The sequence below is a fragment of the Polyodon spathula genome, chromosome 15 (assembly GCF_017654505.1).
Source record: "Polyodon spathula isolate WHYD16114869_AA chromosome 15, ASM1765450v1, whole genome shotgun sequence".
In the NCBI taxonomy this organism is placed as follows: domain Eukaryota; kingdom Metazoa; phylum Chordata; class Actinopteri; order Acipenseriformes; family Polyodontidae; genus Polyodon; species Polyodon spathula.
The window spans coordinates 10813171-10825274 of NC_054548.1; positions in this window are offsets into that span (position 1 = coordinate 10813171).

Below are 12104 nucleotides of genomic sequence, written 5' to 3' on the forward strand. Positions count from 1 at the left end.
GCAAACAGTGTGCTCTCAGCATGTTTCCTTCCAGGTCAGCCTGAAGCAGTTGGCAGATTTCAATGATTTGTTTGTGTGTTGAGGCAAAATTGCTGCATGCATTGTGTGCCAGACAGGCTCAGAAAAGATTACTTCTAAATACTTGGGGACATCTCCTCCTCCTCCTCTCTCTTTTTCTGGCCACATAGATATCCAGTGTGCCCTCTATATTTCTTTTATTTCTCGCTCTCTTTTTTTTGCCTTCTTCCTTGATAGTTTCACTGGTATTTATAGTCAACCATGTAATTAGCGCACAGTTTAGACCTGGTTTTCACATGTCAATTGAAATGCAAACATGTGAAACATGCTAAATCACTACATTTGCATGTAAATAAAGACAATCCCCTAGAGTTAAGCCCGTGTCCAGCACTAACGCTGACTTGACAGATGGGCACTAAAATACAGTTACTAAATCACATAGGTGGACAAAGTCTGTTTGCTCACACGTGCGCCTGATTTTGGTGCGCTGAGTGTCAGCAAAAGTGTTTTGCGATTACCTTTGGGGTTTGCGAACGTTGCTAAATAGGGCCCGAGTCTCCTTCTATCCTGGTTCAATGCTATTGGTTGTAACACCGTGTGGCAAGCTGGTTTGAGCTGTGACGTCAAACCCGAAACAAACACACAGCACTGCAAGTGAAATGAAAGGAATCCACAGCAGATTGGGATAATGAATGCGCTGTTTGCATTTTTATTATTGTAAATAATAAATTAACAAATAAAAGGTTTGAACAAAACAGCACACAGCACTTTGGGCCAAAATAAATAGAAAAATTAAACAAACAGACGCTAACAAACAAACACTGGCCGAAACAACAAACACGTAGCGTGCTGGTTCCACTCCCAACACGCGTAGCAATTGTTGCTGTTATTCTTCTTCTTCTCTCTCTCTCTCTCTCTCTCTCTCTCTCTCTCTCTCTCTCTCTCTCTCTCTCTCTCTCTCTCTCTCCCCCTCTCTCTCTCTCGTTCTTTGGCCCTTGAACACACAACCTAGAGTGGGTGAAACATTCACCCTTTTATACAGCTGTACCGAGATTGAATTGCTAATCAATCATTCAATTGGAATCGTGGTACATCTGCACGTGAACTACTTTGTGCATTACACCACATGCAACATATACACATAAGATACATACACAGGCAGGGCACACTGCCACACACCGCCACAATTGGCATACGTTAACAACAAATCACTTGTCTGTATACATGTCTTTTCCTATACTGTACATTAGGAAATCTAGCTATATAATTAGTGACTTGTTAAGGGGGTGTGATATTAGTGCCTTTAGGACAGTGAGTCCAACACAGATTGTGTTGAGAAATTGTTTGAGGTCTGTGTCAGGCTGGTTTCATTAGCTCACAGTCTGATCTTAAAACCACAAAAGCCCCCTGATCTGAAAGTGTTGTGTCTCACAGGCAACACAGGAGGTGTGAGTCATGATCTCGTCAGGGTTCTTTGAGAGGGTGTTGGGGATATATAGTATTCTTAACTATTGTCTCTTAGTCTGTTAGTGTGGGAAGCTTTTCTGTTATTACTATAGACTGGAAAAACATAGTGGTAATAATATCCATGACCTTAACACTTTAGAGGGTTTTTATAAAATGATTATTATCTTCTTTTTTTAATTTTTTTTTTAACAAGCCTTGTAGGAATGTAACACACAGTGCTTAAAGCTACAGTGCGTGTCACATTCACGTTTAGTGTATACTAAAAATACACAATGATTTCTTGCTGTCTCTTTATTGCACCCTTCCATAGTTAAGTCTTCTGTGTACTTTACTAGCTCAGTTTGTTTATATTCACAAATAAGGCTGTTACCTCTTAAAGTGTAAACTACCAATAAATGTTTAGAAGATCTAATGTGTTTTATGTAATGCTCAGTAGTAAATGTGAAGTAGTGTTTAATGTCCAGTTGTAAATGTGAAGTAGTGTTTAATGTCCAGTTGTAAGTAGTTTTCATGTTTACAAAATAATGTAAAAGTGTCAACTTTTGTACATTCAGAATTGCATTTTAATGACTTACACTTGTTTAAATTGTCACCAGTTAACAATTAGCTACACATAGATTATAAAATGACATTTCAATATCAAATTCCATTTAAAAGTTGTTGTTTTTTTTCTTAAATTAAACATCTAAATATTTCCTTTGATGATTCTAACAGATATTTAGTGATCAGGAGGATGGGAGATGGTGCCCATAATCACCTCTTTTCACCGGCTGAACCTCAGCAACAGATGTTACCCTTCTATTGAACCCCGGAAGGGAGGCAAAGCCTAAAAAGTCTACGTCTGGACAACCTAGATGATTTTACTCCCTAACCCATGGGAGCACAAAAGCAATTTCAAACTTCACTCACATGACTCACAGTTCTTTCCAAGAGGTGGAGCTTTTACTGGGTGAGCCACTGGGGAAATATTGGATGAAGAATTTTAACAGCTCAGAAAGATCATGTGGACTGACTGAAAGAAATATGAGGTGATACAATAAAAACCACAGAGGAAAGCTTAAAGATAATTCCATGAATCACAACCAGTTTGCACTTAGTTATATATGCCTCAAATGTGTAGTTTTGAAATAAATACATGCTATAGCACACATTTTAAAGAAAGCTTAGCTTCTATGCATTATATTCAGGTTATCTGTTTGAACTAATTGCACTTCCTGGGTCAGTTTACCTCAGCAGTGTCTTCTGGGTAACTGGCTGAAAGCATGTCAGTCAATCAAGGAAGCAGCTGGGTTTGAATGGGACTCAGGTCACATTGCATTTCTTCTTGTGTCTGCTTGTTGGAGTAGAAAGGGACTTTGGCTTATCCCCTGACTGACTGACTGACAGCCTTCCAAGGCAAATCCCTCTTCAACACGTCACTGCCTTATCTTATAAAGTAATGCAACATTAAAAGTTAATATTTAACCTGGTAATTGCAAGATGTGCTGTTGTTGTTAATGGTGTATGTAACAGGCAAGCAGGCTGAGTCAAGCATCTGTGTTTGACTAGGCCCATCCCTTAAGAAATGCATGAACTGCTGTAAAGTCATGAGAGACCTGGAGGAGTGGGTTTGGAACTCTGCTTTTTATTATTTAGCCATGTGGAGGTTGACTCAAATGTATAACCAGTTCTTTTTTCCAGACAGGAGAGGAAACTGATAAATAATTAAATGTGTAGTTGAATGAGTGACAGCTAGCAATTTATTTTACAGTCCTTCAGCTTTTCATGAAAAGACATATTTCACAGTATGTTTTTTGTTGGTGCTGTTGAAATGGTATCGAAAATTATGTCACAATCACTGTATCCTAGCACCTCTTGCCGCATTCTGTGACTCAGAACCTTTTCAAGCGTTCCCCAGCTTCCATGCAGAATGAGAATGGAGCAAACCTGAAACATACATTACATCATATTACTTCAGATTTCCACACTAATCCATGAAGATATATGGAGAAAATGATCAAGTACCGTTATGTTCTACAGTACATTGCCGTCCCCGTATATGATATAGCCAAGATTAAATGGCGCTCAGGGCATATTGTGCAACCCGCATGGGCAGCTGCATTTCTGAGATATTGTGAGTGATTGTAGCCTGGTTGGGTTCAAGTTATTACAGGGATGATGCAGGTAATGGTCTGTACAGATAGATTTCACTCTGTCTTCATGGTGTGGAACCAATCAACCCTAAATACACAACTGTCAACTATAACAAAGACTGAAATGGAGAGCACTCAGACATCTACATATTATTTGAATGGACCTGAAGGGGGTTGTATATGAGATGACTCAGTAAGTATAATCATTTCTCTATAAAATACAAAATTAAAAAAATTAAAAATGTAAAAATGTGCTTGACAAGCGGAGTAACAAATCAAACAAAAAAAATATGGGTTACAATTCCGACCTACTGTATAAGGGAATATGACTTCAAACTCAACCTAAATAATTAACTATTCTTGTTCAAATATAGAAGTAAAACAGTAATATCATACACAAAATATTATATAAATAGGGCATTCTCAATTTTTGTTATTTTTTATTTTTGAGGAGTGCAAAAAAACCTGCAGTAATTCACTGACCTCTCGTTTCTGTGGACCAGATCAGAGGTTCTCTGACTAGTTCACTACGGCTCTTTACTTGCTTTGCTTACCTTGGCCCTGGCCACAGTCAGTTGGCACTGTTCCAGCTATATAAAATACATTGAAAGTCATCACATTAAGCAGCTATGCTGCAAACTGTTGCACAATTAACAGGTTTTAAGAAGAAGATCCCTGCTCAAAATTAATATGTTACTCTAAAAGGCATGTGATTTATTACGGTACTTTGTGCATTCCTCCAAAATAAACAGCAAACTATTTTTTTATCTAACTGCAGTTTTTTTTATCTTGTTTGGTTTGCTAATCTTCAATTTTAAGTTGGATGTTCTCTCTTGAAAATTGCTTTTCTAAAGGGATCCCCCAAATAACTTTGGTTTTACTTAGATAAAAAGGAGATCAAATGATTTTCTGAGTTATAGTTCTGTGTTGCTCAAGGCTTTCTTTATATCAAGTAAATAGTAACCAAATGCAATCTTAACTGTAGGCAAACCTTGTTTTCTGTTGACTGTATGCTAAATTGCACCTTCCGCACAGGGGGCTGTAGGTGGGGATGACACCATATGGATGAAATCATCGGCTATGACATCAGTTTTTGGGCTAATGCCAAGCCAGCTATTTAGGCAGGAACTGTTCCCAGGATTACAGAATGTGGGTCTTAGGTTTGTGTCTTTTTACAGGCCTTTTCTTTCAGTTTAATAGGCTCACCACTTTCCTCATAGTTAGTTACGATGCCCCCTCAGAGTGTGGAACTCAGCGCTCTATTCTATTAGAGATGTTGCATCAGTCAATATTTTTAAGTCAAGATTAAAGACTTACTTTTATAGTTTATTAACCAGACTTACAGACATCATTTTTATCTTCTTTATTTGCATATGTGTTTTTTTTTTTTTGTTTTATCTATCATTCTTATTCATTTCTTCTTTAATATTTTTATTTAGATTGCTACAATTTATTCATCATCTTCTTCTTCTTCTTCTTCTTCTTCTTCTTCTTCTTCTTCTTCTTCTTCTTCTTCTTCTTCTTCTTCTTCTTCTTCTTCTTCTTCTTCTTCTTCTTATATTTTTGTATTGTTATTTTGTCATTTTTACTACTGCCAAGTTTGTACTTTGTACTCTGCAAAATAGTGAACGCTAAACACCTCAATGACACTATACTGCCTTACACTACATTGTTTTTATAAAGGCAGGTCTGCACTGTATGATCATTCAGTTTATCTAAATGCTTTGCCATACATGTGCATTTAAAAAGCACGCAAGTATAACACGTTTTTGTCATTTTGATTTTGATCTGTAACATTTCAATTTAAGTGGCAGTAATGACACATTAGGAACTGTGTTATTACTATTGTGAATATTGATTATACGCTCTATTGGAAGAACCAAAATATGTCTGTGGTTAGCTTAGAAATATTAGTATTTAATACACATATTAGTAATACACATTGAGTACCATGTAAGAACATGGCATTTACATGCAAGTACAATAGTAATACACATGTACTTACATAGTACTTACTATGTAATTGCTGCTGCCAACATGTAGTGTTAACAATGAATTAAATAATCTAACAAGAAGTGGACATTTGTCAATTGTGTTTCAACATTTAATTCCAGTCATGTGGTATATAACTTTTATGAAAAATGAAAGCGCTCAGCTGCTGTCCACTGTTTCATTTTTAATTGTTAATTGTTAAGAAAATACCAGTAATTTTACAAAATGAGTGAGACACAGCCAAGTGGTTCAGTGGTTAAACTAACTTACAAAGTCAAGCTGAATTTGCATTTCTGCTGAGCAGATAGTCTAGCTACAGTATGTGTCAATGTAGTGCTTTTTGTTTAGTGCCAAATCTATGCCAATGTGTAAAATGTTGTGACAGAGACCCATTGTGGAATGGAATTGAATTCAAAAGGCTTGCTTTACTAACAAAGAAAACACATTCCCTGGCAAGGTAAGGTTTTATCTAACCTCTGTGTCTACAGTATGAGTAATATAAAAACCATACAGAGTTAGTATGTAATATTTATAAACTATAATAACACTTACCACATGGGATATTCTTTTGGGAATCTTACTGATTCACTCCTATTGTGTTCTACTGAAAATGTAACTCTGGTTCATTAATGAAGTTGGCTCCAGAGTTGGCCCAACCCAGTCCAGGTTTTTATTCCAACCGTGTTCTAAATAGTTTAACCGGGCCAAGTGAATGCCTATACAAGTCTAATAATAGTTATGAATTTCGTTGTACTTATTAAACCCATGCACTAGTCACAAAATAAGCCCAGTGGCAAAAGTGGATGAATACACAAGAGGTCAAAAAGGAAGGTTGCAAGCTTTAAACCACTCTATTAAAATATATTTAGTAGAAAATAATAATCATGAACACATTTCTCAAGTCAAAATTTAATGCTAACCTTCCACAGCCATGGGAGCTGGAAATAAGCCATATAACTCTTACAGAGAACTGAGGAGCACCTGCAAGGACCCATGCCCTCCCCTACAGTTTGTGAGGGGTTTCTATGGCTAATTCTGGTTTTCATGTACCTAACAGGATAATCTAGAGAGACTCCACTGTCAACTTGACACCTTTTCAGCAGCATTTTCTCTTGATAAAATAATCAGAATCGACAGGAAACTGTTTTAGCCACAGAGGTGAGACTTTCCCAGACTTTGTTCCAATGTGAAGGCAGTTAGTCCAATTTATTTGAATGAGTCAAAAAACACTGCTGTAACTTTCCAAGCAGGAAGATCCAAAATTGGAAATGACATGGTATATTGGTATAATATAATAATAATAATAATTAAAACAATACACACTTTAAAAAAAAAAGTTTTAGCAACACAAGAGTTTGTATATTATGAAAAACACATCAAAAGCGAGCAGTATCTGTTCCATACGTAGTGGAGATGCTACAGTGTTAATACTCTCTGTAGTTGAGCGCTAAATAGAACTATGCATTTCTGTAAAGTTTATACAGAGAGGCTTCAGTGTATATTATATGTAAACAGGCAATCCTATGGCTCACATTTTGAATCTCATCAGTACCAGTGCATTTGTCTTTAAAACATGAATAAATGCTGTGTTTAAAGTTGGCAAAGTGATTCTTTGCTGCGAGATTGATCTGGCACTGTGTTCCAATCAGTCTGCTGCAGTGCCACTACTTCCGCTGGTTGCCCCCTCCCTGCTGGGGATGTGGTTGTTGGTCTCCATGGAGACGCTGCTTAGCGAAAGCTGCCTCTCTCTCAGGCTCCTGCTTGCAGCTGCCTTTGTGGACGTTAACTTCACGGTCTGGAGGGGGCGTTGTAATATCACTATGTTATTGTATGAGAATGTTAGTGTTTGTAGTTGAACTGACTTTGAGAAGGTTCTTTCGCCAGTTTCTTTTTTTCCACAGTTCATATCTTGTAACAGGGAGAGTAAGCTTTGGGCATGGGCTATATAAGGCTTACCACCGAGGGCCACCACAAATCAGAAAAACAAAAGCTAAAAAACACAAATTTCCGAAAATGGTGGCCTGACCAATTTGGTATTTAGTCTTTTCCTGTCCATTCGATTTTTTTTCTTCTGATTTACTTAATCCTCATGTTGAGCAATATATATATCCATCTATATATCTATATAAATATATATATTATATATATATATATATATATATATATATATATATATATATATATATATATATATATATATATATATATATATATATATATATATATATATATATATATATATATATATATATATATATATATATATATATATATATATATATATATATATATATATATATATATATATATATAAGGGTTTTTTGTCTTCAGTTCTGTTGATCAGTTACTCATACTGCTTATCCCAGAATGCTCAGCTGACAAGAAAAGCTAGCCCCAGTTAGAAACAAATTTCTTGCAATACTACCCTGTTATCCCCCCCTCCCCCATGCAGGCACAGTAACATTATGGAATGCCCACCGTAAGATGTTTAATAACAGGTCCGGCACAACATACTTAAACCTTTAAACTCAGTGAAACCCCTTGAGAAGTTTTGGTTTCTGTCAGATCCTGTTAATAATCAACCTAAAAAGGGTCTAGCCATATGCAACTGATTTGTGCATTGTACAATAATTATTTTCTACTTAGAAAAATCCACTGTTATGATTATTATTTGTATTACTATTTGTATTGTTGGGGATTATTTTTCAAATGTAACTAGATTATTATTATTATTATTATTATTATTATTATTATTATTATTATTATTATTATTATTATTATTATTATTAAATTGCCTGGATTTTCTTTACCCACTTGGTAATGTTTCCTTGTAAGTGGCACTGAGTACATTGTAAGCACATTGTTTATAGCTTTGCTTTACAGCACAGGCCAAGCAAAGGGACTTTTTTGACCTGAAAAAAGAGGACCAAGGTCACAAGTGGAGATTAAATAAAGGGGCATTCAAAACAGAAAAGAGGAGACACTTTTTTACACAGAGAATTGTGGAAGTCTGAAACCAGCTCCCCAGTACTGTTGTTGAAGCTGACACCCTGTGGTCCTTCAAGAAGCTGCTTGATGAGATTCTGGGATCAGTAAGTTTCTGACAACCAAACTAGTAAGATGGGCCAAATGGCCTCCTCTAGTTTGTAAACTTTCTCATGTTCTTATGTTCATTAGCTTTCTCTCATTTGCACTGCAAGGGCTGTTTTACTGCCTTTCATTTTTAACATTACTATTCACAAGGCAAGTTATTTTCAAGTCTTTTAATATATAGTGTGTTTTTAAAAAAAATAAATAAATAAAGTAATACCCCATTCTTGAGATGACCTTTGACAAAGCATGGTTAAATATAGTTCATAAAGCCAAAGTGAGTTAAACCTAACCATATTAAGCACAAAAGACAGCCATTCATCCATCCCGGCTGGATTTGGTTCAAGGATTTTCTGCCATATTCCCACACATCACAATATCACCAGGATTTTTTCTTTGTAAATCATCTTGGCAGTCACAGAGCCTCATATTTTAATCAACACTACTGGTATTGATCCAGATAAGTTATGAGTGAACAGTGCAGGCAGTGTGTACGGCAGAATAAGAAATGAGAAATGTGTTCTCATGCAACTGTTTAAAATGTTCCTTCTTGTGACAAAAATACCCCCCCCCCCCCCCCCCCATCCCATTTCGAAATGACTGCAGTTTCCAGTTGCATGAAAGAAAGAAAAAAAAAATCAAAAATCATCTTGCTGACTTGAGAGATACCTTTAGTTGGGTATTTCTTTATTTGTAATTGAGTTTAATAAAAGCTAAACTTTGCCCTTTTGTGTCAACAAAGCAAGGACATCACACATTTCTGTAAGCGTATCTAAAGCCAGCCCAGGTCAGGTTCTCTTTGGGGGTTGAGGTAGCAATTCAGTCTCAATGCCCACCTATTCTTGGTTTCTCTGTTTGAAAATGCCTGTGCCAAATTGTGTGGTGGTTATGACCACAATGTACTTGTGGCCTAAGACAAATTTGAACCCAGGCTTTGATAGGTGAAAGGCTTGTGCATTTACCCACTGCGCCACCTAACCCCCAAGATTAGGCCTTACTGAGGCTGAAATGAAGAGCTTATACAGAAACATACAGTCTCGAGGTGCCAGTGAAATGGCAAATTGAACAGTTAAGCTTAACTGAATGGCACATTGAAATAGCACTGCCCTTGATTTTAAGCTGATGCTAGAAATAAGTCTCAACTGCTGCTCAAACCTCCGTTGGCAAAAATGTGGTGTTGTTATGAAAATTAGGGCACAATTTCTTTCTGAATAAGCACATCAGCAGGAAAAAGCTGAGGTTTCTCGGTCCCACGGCTGTCTTGCGTAATTATAGAACCTGTTATTGTTGTATAGATAAAGTAATTGGGACTAGAGCAATGAGCATTGATCTGCTCACTTTGCACTGTTGCATGGGAGACATTTCCCATACTGTGTCACAGCATTACAGGCAAGAGGTATTATTACTTGTTGAAATATTGCTGCATATTTTCCAATGACAACCAACATACTGGGAATTATATACCTACTAGCCAAAACACTGGAGTATTGAGAAAATAGTAATATAACGAATCCCCCTGGTCTGCAATGTATGCAAATGTATGTGGTCATCCACTCAGTGTATATAAGCTAAGTGACTGTTAAGTGCAACAGAAATTACTATTCAGCAGCAAGTATAGGAAATTTGGGAGGATCTATGTGACTTCACAAAGGGGATGATAGTGGGTGTCAGTGCCACCTGTTAGTCTAGAGGTATCCAATCACGGTCCTGGAGGGTCATTAAAACTACATCATTAATGACTTCAGGGTCTGGATGGAGGTTTAATTGGTCTAATTAAACAATTCAAACAGGGTTTGAACAAAGAACAGGACTGGAAGGGTCTGCTTTGGCGACCCCTTAGTCACCAAATGCAATGGTTGCACTGACCAACTTGTCCAGCCAGACAGTCGCCCGGGTGTTCTGGAACGGCACACCCTTCCTGTGACCCAGTCCCCTAGCTGAAAAAGGGCATCTACCTAAAACAACATACTTGCTGGCTTGAAATTAGTTAACCATTTATAATATCTAATGGTTTGCTGTAAAATAGGCTCTCCCAAGTAGCAAGTTGGGCCATTTCACCAGTTTGCTAAAAATAACAAATCCCACACTTAGAAGTTTCTTCAGGGCTCACTGGAGAAGAAAAACGGGAAGATATTTACTATGAAGATACATCCAGACTTCCATATTAACATTGACGGCACACACTTTGTTTTTCAGCCAAACCTAAACAAGATATCTGCCTGGTGTTCACACCTACGCCAAGCAGCTCATTCAGCCTGAGCAGCCCAAAAATCCCCCGTAACCACAGCACTAGTTAACAAAAGTTTAGATTTTAGTCAGCAAAACCCATATCCTTTAACAGTCTGAAAGGTCCTGGTGCATCTCTGTAAACTTCAATTAGAAAAATATAGCATCTGGCCATGTGACTATGACCCTGTTATTCTACAGAGATGAGTAATCTGGTTTGCTTGTCTGTTGCTTTGCTATTCTAAAAAAAAAAAAAAAAAAAAAAAAGTCCACTTTTGGCGGTTTATTTATGCAAGGCTTAATCTGATGCTACTGTAGCTCTTTACAATACTGCGTTCTTAAAAGACATAGATTTTATTTTGCTTTTGTTTGTATTTTAACACATATATGGTAACTACCATCTCCATAATCATAAAAGTAATTGACCCTTTAATGTTTTAGTGCTACAATTTAGGCAAACAGTTGTGTGTGGCAATAAATATCAAAGTATATACATATCAACATGAATAAATGTAATTTAAACACAAATATACTGGCATTTTCAACAAATAAATGGCATTCCAATTGAATTAAGCATAACTATGCACATGCAACAGTTCTATGTAGCTAAGTTTGATAAGTTTCATCTTAAAGGTTTGCATGGCACTGCCATTTTTTTCTTCACAAAATATTGTTTTGCATACTTTACTGCTTCCTGTGTATGAAAGTTATTTTAAGGAAGATGTAGTTAATGAGATATTACCATTTAATTATTTATAATAATTGCATCGAAACATAATGTAAATGCAGCTTTACAATATAAAAAGTTATATGTTATGAACTGTGAATCTCTGATGAATTTATAAGTCAACATTTTCTTAAGATATAATTATTTCTGTTGTTTAACAATAAATAAAAGGAAATGCCACCATGTATTGTTCTCTGTACTTCTTTTGTTATTGCAGTACAGATTAATAAATTGTAATAATGATTTTATTAAAGTGGGTATTTACTTATTTTAGATTAGTAAAATTACCTCTTGGCGGGACAAGTGGCACTTGGGACCACCTTCCCCCTAGACAAGGCACGCTGCAGGGTGGAGACAGGGAGGAGGAGGACCAAACAAAACAACGACAGAGGTTTGTGGGCAGAGAGACCTATTTAACTGGTCAAACTGGTAACGTACGAGATTGATGGGTG